The following is an 8875-nucleotide window of genomic DNA, read 5'->3' as shown; positions in this document are numbered from 1 at the left end:
GAGAAACTCCTCTGATAGCCGTATCCAAGTCCTAGCCTCATGGGTTATCTAAAAAATAGGAAAATTTAAAGAGATGAGCTTTTAAAGCCTAGTGTGAATTCAACATAAAAGAGAACAATATTTAAGCCATACATTTCATGAATATAGCAACACTTATATTCAACATCATCTCACATATATTAAGGTGCATGAGAATGTCAATGCAAAGCTTTTTCAGAAATCAATGCAAGTTTTTCAAAAACATTCGTACCCATCTCCACTACACACCGATAAATAGTTCCCAGAACTCGTCCATCCAATAACACACCATGTTATGGCCAAGCCACTTAATATCACAGTCAAGCTACATCGTTGTGGTCAAGTTACTCAATAACGTTGTGGCCAAGCCACTCAATATCGTAGTCAAGCTGCATCATTGTGGTCAAGCCACTCAATAATGTTGTAGACAAGCCACTCAATAGCATTGTGGTCAAGCCGCTCAATAAAGTTGTGGCCAAGCCATTCAATAATGTAATAAAACTACCAAAGTCTTATTCCTTTCATAATCATCCCAACCTCATGCATGTGATATGGCATATGAACAATATTTTCAGTGGCATGCTGAACATGCGAATCAAATTTATAATCAGCATAGTTGACATGCTTAACATGCGAATCAGATTTATAATTAAATACAGTTGACATACTTAACATACAAATCTTATCTCAATTATCACAACAATGGCATGATTTATATATGTCATGCATAACCAATATTGCCATAAAATCACATATCATGAGAGTTGGTATACATAATTTTACAACAATCATCAAGTCACATCAATTATAAAATACATTCACAAAATAATCAATTCGAGGTACTTACTTGTATTCTCCCCCTTATTACGGATTTAGCATCTCTTTATGAATACATAAGGTATTCTCAATATTTCACATTATGAGACTCTTATCAAGTTTTCAATCTTAAATAAATATATATCTAATATTTGGCGATAAGTCCATATGCAAATTTTTTAATAAGTTAAATCCACACCTGATGATTAGTCTTTCCACTAGATCTAAACTCCAATCTTCAATGATGGGACAAAAAGACAAATCTCTCACTTGATCTAATTTAAAAAATGATTTATTAAAGAAATACAATTATTAGTCTTGACCATGAATTCAATCTCTAACTCATAAGAGTTTGAGTAGAGAATTTACACTTGTTTCCTTTTTGTGAAGAAATTCGATTGATTTCTTATGGGTGTAGAGAATCTGAATAATCAAATCAGCTTTTCAAAAATAATCACGTAAAAATAAGCCCCTATTCATGATTATAAGTAATGGAGAAATTGATATGGATTTTCCCCATAGATACTTACGTTACTAAGATTAAGTTGGAGAGATCAACAATCGTTAGAATAATCGTTCGATAGAGGAGATTTATCTAAGGAGGAGTTAAACATCCAAATAAAAAAAAGAATAGATTAATTATCACTAAAGAAGTTAAGATAAGATAAAAATTGGTGAAAAATGGTGACTAATGACAATGGTGGTGTAGCGGTGCTACGACGAAGAACGACGATGGTGAAGTGGTGGTTTGGTGATGGAGAATGATATCAAGTGGTGGTGAAAAGAATAGAAATTAGTGGTGAAAAGGAGGAGGTTTAAAGGATAGAATAAAACAAAAAAAGGGAGAAAGAAACAAAATGAAAGAAAAATGTGAATGGTGGCTACCTTAGGTGGGATGGATGGTTCAAGCTTGGAAAATGGGAGAAAATGGAAGCTTTGGGAGACAATGGAATGAAAAGTGGATCATAGGGAACATGTGGAGTGAAAAGATGAAAGAATCTTCCTTTGCATGATAACTAAGAGTGGACAGTAATGGAAACTTTGACTAAGGTTTTATGAGCCAAAAAATTTAATAAATAAAATGAGGATGTATAGAATTGATCATCATAAGACCTAATGGAATCTAATTATGCTCCTAACCACTAGGCCAAATCACTTGATTTTTAACACTCCTACAACATTTATTTAAAAACATGGTGTGACATTTATTATGGTTTGAAGCAAAATTGCACCAAATAAAAAATAATGTGATGGAAGGAATTCGAACTCAGGTCTTCAAGAACAACCCCACCACTACTTAATCACTATACTTGATACATATTTATTATCAAATGTGCAAAGGTCATCTTAAAAAATTCAGGTGTGACCACTCTTGGTTCACTAACCCAATTTCCGTAAACCCGGTTTTTGGGATGTGACACTTACTAAGGGCTCTCTCAGCATTACAAATTCCTTCAAACCATTAAGGCCAAATCAGATTAACTTTCCATTCTCAGTGTACTATTCAATGATGAAGACTTCATCGACAAGATCCTAAACAATCTTGGTAAAGCCTACAGAGAGTTGGTTCATGCAGTCTAAGCCAGAGACAATCTAATCTCTTTTAAAGAATTACATGAAAAACTTATAAATTTTAAAGCCTCTCTCTAGGGTACCAAAAGTGATCCCTTATATTTTTTTGGTTCTGCTAATCCAACAAATCAAACCAACAACAAGGGCTACTGTAACATCCACATTATGCCTCAGAGTTTGGTACAGTGAAGTATCGAGTTATGATTTAGTTGGAAATTCTTGAAATAGAATAAATAGAAATTTTAATTATTAAATTAGGAAGTATTTAATCCTAATAGAAAATTAGAAAATACTCCATAGATAGGAAAATTTTAAATAAAAGTCTTGACTTAATTGGAAGGGTATAGAAATTGTTATGGCCAAAGTAGGAAAAATAAAAAGTTTGGAGATACATAGTGGTGGTATAAAGGAAGGGAGGATTAAGAAAAATTTTTACCAAAAGTTAAGTATAAGTCATGCTAGGAATTATGAAACATAAAGGAGGATACAATGGTAGTTAGCCAAATAGATATTTTTAGACATAATGATAATGAGTCAATGTATAAAGATGGATGGCTAAGGGGCTCATTAGCAATTTGATCACCTTAATTATTTTAAAGGAAATGTGTAGAAAGATGGAGAAAAACATCCATCTTTCTTTCCAAATCGTCACTTTCATCCCTTCTTCTCCAAACATTTGCTTTTATCCCAAACATGCCATTCCACCATTGTTGAGCAAAATCAAGCTCAAAATCTTCCATTTGTTTGATGTTTCTTCAGTAAAGACACTAGATAAAGCTAATAGATACCTTATTTTTGTGAGGAGAGCTTCCATAGAGGAGTTGAAGAAGAGATAAAGCTAGGGCTTAGTCGTCATCTCAAGTATTTAAGGTAAGAACAGAAAAAATCTTTCATAACATACATGTTAATTTCATTAAATAGCATGGGAAAAGTTATTTATTTGTGGTTTTAACTTGATAATATTATGTGTTTTGTTATGTATTTAAGAAAAAGAGAAGAAGGTTGAAGAGCCATTGAAGGAAAAGGAAAAGAGAATGCCAAAGAGTGAGAAGAAAAGAAAAATACTTCATTTCAACTTTTGTTGTAAGTACTACAAGATTTTAATTTATTTTCTTTAAATATTTACGTTGTAATATGGAAATTACTTAGGATAGAAATGTAAATTATATATATAGATATTAAATAAATTATTAAATTATGAAATTATGAGATTTGTAAAGAGAAATAATTATAGATGAAGAATATGAAATTGTATATTTGTTTGAATCTTGAGTAATGATGTTGTGAAAGAAATATGTGTGAAAAAGGTGTTATACTTGTGATTTATGAAATGGGGACTAAATTGGGAAAAATGGAAAAAAATGTGAAATCTTTTCCAAAATACTTATGTAAAGTATATAAATGTATAAAATTCGTCTTTTATGCCCAAGTAGATAGAATTAGAACTATTAGGATATTAGTGGCATGCCATTAAAGATCCTCAGCGCTCTTTTTATTTTCTAGCATGTTTGTGCTCTCTGTTAGCACGTTTTTGTTCTCTGTTTAGCACGTTTGTGTTCTCTGTATAGCACCTTGGTGTTCTCCATTTACTTGTGCATATAGTTGCACCTCTGTACTTGATCTGTATATCCTAAATTGTTCTAAATAGTCTACTGTGGAAAAATGTATGAAATGCAAGTAATACAAGTGTTTAAAGTATCAAGGTAAGTATGGAAATTATTCAAGGTAAGTAATTTTTTTAGAAATAAATGTCTAGTTATAATGATATTTAGGTATGGAAGTACGGTGCAGCTTTGTAACATATTAACATATGTTATGTTCATTTATTCTTATAGTGCTTAATAACCTTCCATTGGCTTAACGAGTTTATTTCAACGCGAAAGTACAGTTAGATTTGATGAGTTTGATTGGGGTTGTTAGTTGCTCATCTCATCACATCCTAAGCTCGAGAAAGTAGGTATTTTGTTTTGGTGTAGCAATGGCATGTACATAGTTTTTTTTAGTTAAAGATTTGAATATGATGGGCCATGTTACAAAATTTGTAATTTTTGAAGGATTTAAATGAAATTTTAGTATGTTAATGTTGTATGGCAATGTAGAAGTGTTTGAGTGTCTTTTATACTGAAATTGGAGTTTTAAATGGAATGAAATTAAGTTTTCGTGCAGGGACTAAGTTGCAAGAATTTTTAAAAGTTTTCAAAATTTTCAAACTATAGAGGACACGAGTTCAGAAAGTTACACGGCCTAGCCACATGGTCATGTAGCATACACGGGCTGGTGGCATGACCATGTGTCTTTTGGGAAAAGTTGTCCTTGGAACCACATGATTCCAGTTTGTTACACGGGTTGTCAACACGGCAGTGTGGCTCACACAGGCCATATGCACGGTCGTGTGACTATTGAAGGTAGTGTTTATATAAACCATACGGTCTCAGAGACTGACACGGTTTGGGGACACGGTCGAGTGCCTTGTATTTCTTAAAATTTTATTTTTGACCCTAAAAGGTTGTTGTAAATGCAATGATGACCTAAGATATTTTATCGGTTTCATAATTAATATCAATAATGTAATTTGAGTTGAATAACTTGTAATAATTAAGTTTTTATCAGTGAAATACTAAGTTGGTCATTCTTATATGTAATGTAGTACTCCTATACTTGGTCTGGTAATCAGGTCGGGTATAAGAGTGTTACACCGCAAATTTTCAAACTCTAGCACTATCATAGGACACATCAACAACTGGTGATCACCTTCAACAACTAGCATTAACAATATAGGTTGGCACCCATCACCCAATTCTTCTACTTGCTCTGTTACATCACTCAGGCCTAACACCCCACGGACAGAGTGTTATTCAGTACGACCTTATCTTGACATTGCCAAATTTGCCAAATTCAGGGGCATACAGCCAAGAGTTGCCCGTCCTTCCGTCTGGTTCAAGTTGAGTCATCTAACAACTCTAGTGTTTGAACAATAATCTCTCTATGGCAACCAAGAGCTCATTTTTCTACCAATATTTCTGTCACGTCAACATGGCTTTTGGACAGTGGTGCTTCTCACCATGTCACTTCTAACTTCAACAATCTATCATTCCACGCACCATACCCAAGCCTTTAACGACACTATGATTAGAAATAGCACTACTCTTCCAATCATTCATATTAGTTCCATATCTCTCCAAACTCCCAATGCTCAATTTACCTTAAATAATGTTCTTTGTGTTCCACATATGAAAAAGAACTTGATTTCAATTTCCCAATTTTTCATCTCTAACAATGTTTCCATTGAATCCTTGCCTCATTAGTTTCTTGTGAAGGAACTTCGTACAGGGGTAACACTTTTGACAAGTCAAACTAAGAATGGTGTATATGAGTGGCCAACCTCTTCCTCATCCTCTTTACCCTTTACTTTTTCTAGTGTCAAGACCACTTTGACCGAGTGGCATCATCGATTGGGACACCCTGCATTTCCTATCTTACAACATGTAGTCTCTAGGTTCAAATTAGATTTATCATCTTCCTTGGTCTCACCTTTTTCATGTAATTCATGTCATTGGAAAAAGAGTCATAAGCTTTCATTATCTACGTCTACTTTTGTTTCCAATTGACCACTTCAAATAGTTTTTTCTGATGTTTGGACCTCACCAGTTATTTCCCATGGCAGCTTTAAATATTATGTTATTTTTATTGATCATATTACCAAAAGTATATTTATTTTTAACCCCTCAAACAAAAATCAGAAGTGAAAAATATTTTCATCAGATTTAAAGCATTTATAGAAAACCATTTTGATAAAAAAAATCAAAACAGTGTATTCAGAAAATGTGGTGAATATACTACTCTTGTTAATTTTCTTACTACCAATGGCATATCTCATTTTACTACTCCACCCCATACTCCCGAGCACAATGGCTTCTCCAAGCGGTGTCATTTCCATACTGTGCAATCATGTCTCACTTTACTTTCCCATGTATCTATTCTATTAAATTTTTGGCCTAATTCTTTTGCCAATGCTTTATATTTAATTAATCGCATGCCAACTCTAACACTGCAATATTTTTCTCATTATGAAAGAATATTTTGTGCTTTTTCTAATTATTCCAAACTCAAAGTCTTTGGTTGTTTGTAATATACTTGGCTTCGCCCATATACAACACACAAACTTGAACCATGTTTCAAACCATGCATTTTTCTTAGGTACTCTCTCACTCGAAGTGCTTATTTTTGTTATGATCCATCCAAAACCAAAATCTATGTTTCTAGACATGTGAAGTTTATTGAGTCCATTTTACCGTTTACATCATTACTTACTCAAACACCTCGTCTAGATTCTACCACTGTTTCCACTTGGATTCTACCACTAATACAAGTCGACATTCCACCACCATGCATATCACCATTCAAAGTCGGTACCCAACATCCCCAATGCAAAGCTCTAACACAATCTCTACTCGTGACAAACCGAACAACCACTTCCCACCACTCTATAAATGACTCAAATCCAATCCATCCCACTGACCTCTACTACAAACCCCTTACCACCTGTCCCTCAACCTACCCAAAACACACAATGACTAAACTATCCAATGCAAAGCAGAGCAAAAGCCAATATTCATAAACCTATTCAAAAATTAAACCTTCATACCCGATTATCCAAATCGCCTGACCTTGAACCTACAACAATAACTCAAGCTTTGAAAGAACCAAAATGGCTTGGTGTCATGTTGGAAAAATATGATGCTCTTGTTAGAAATGGAACTTGGGAGCTAGTGCCACCTGATTCTAGTCAAAATGTAGTGGGTTGTAAGTAGATTTTTTGAATTAAACATAACTCTGATGGTTCCATTAACAAGTACAAGGCACGATTAGTTGCAAAGGGGTTTCATCAATGTCTAGGATTTTATTATTATTACACCTTTAGTTCGATAATCAAACCAACCACCATCCATCTTGTTATTTGTCTTGCAGTAATTCGTGGTTGGTCCCTTCGTTAGCTTGATGTCAACAACACCTTTTTACAAGGTAATCTTAGTGAGAATCTGTATATGATTCAACTATCAGGCTTCACTGATCGAGATTTTCCATCATATGTATATAAGCTTCGAAAAGATATCAATGGCCTAAAACAAGCATCTTGAGCTTGGTGTTAAAAACTCCGCAATTTCCTACTTTACTCAGGGTTCAAAAATTCACATACTGATACATCTATATTCGTCTTCAAATCTGATGGCCATTCATTGTATCTACTTTTTTATGTTGACAATTTAATTGTCACTAGGGATAATGATGCAGTGGTAAATCGGTTTGTTCATTTCTTAGCAAGTTGATTTTCACTTAAGGACCTAGACATGCTTTCTTACTTGGTGTTGAAGTTCTTCCCAACAAGTATGGTCTTTTGTTTTCTCAACGACGTTACTTGTTGAACATTCTTGCTTGTGCACAAATGTTGGATGTTAAACCAGTTCTGTAACACCCCTAGCTTGTCTTTGTCGTTGGATTAGGGTTACGGAGTGTTACTATACAATCAGAACATTTAAACATTATACCATTTAATATTATAAACACATAATAAACTAGTCATACACATGCATCATGCCCTCAACTTGAGCCCTCGAGACCCTAAAAATAACGTAGAAATAATTTAGGACCAATTTGAAACAGTTAGGAAGGTTTAGGAAAAAGATGCAAAATTTGCATAACAGGGGTCACACGGCTGTGTGGCCAAGCCATGTGCCTCACACGGCTGAGACACACGCTCGTGTCTCAGGTCATGTAACAATTGAACTAAGGACACATGACCCTGTCCCAGCCCATGTCCTCACCGGTGTAACTCTCTGAATAGGGTCACACGACGGGGTCACACGCCCGTGTGCCAAGCCATGTAACTCTCTGAGTTGCCCCACATGTCCGCATGACAGGCCGTGTGTTAGGCTGTGTAACTCACTAACTTGCACCCTAAAGAAATCATCAGATGACACACGGTCGTGTCGCCAGACACACGGTTGAGTCATACGCCCTTGTCTCAGGCCGTGTGGACCCAAAATGAACCTTAAACAACAAGTTTACCATTTCAAGCTTACTTAGACTCTAAGTAATCCATTTACCAGCCAAAAGACCTATTCAAAGTGACATCAAACAAGCTAAAAACATGCTAAATCAACCATCCTAAGTGTCTAACCAATTTATCCTCATTGATACCACAAGTATATACAATTTTACAGCAAAAAGAATTATCATTCAAAGTATGATAAATCACACCATCTAACACTCAACCAATATGCCTAACATAGGCACCTAAATCACAACATTCCATTAACTCATACCATATATTTGCACTAACACATCTTCCTTAGTTCACTTATCATATTAAGTTAACTACTTGCATTTAAGATCATACTTTAACATTTTACATATCAAAACAATATTAATGACATACAAGCCTATTACATGCCATATAATCCAGAATGAA

The sequence above is a fragment of the Gossypium hirsutum genome, chromosome D12, assembly GCF_007990345.1.
Source record: "Gossypium hirsutum isolate 1008001.06 chromosome D12, Gossypium_hirsutum_v2.1, whole genome shotgun sequence".
NCBI lineage: Eukaryota > Viridiplantae > Streptophyta > Magnoliopsida > Malvales > Malvaceae > Gossypium > Gossypium hirsutum.
Note: the sequence above shows the minus strand (reverse complement) of the source record.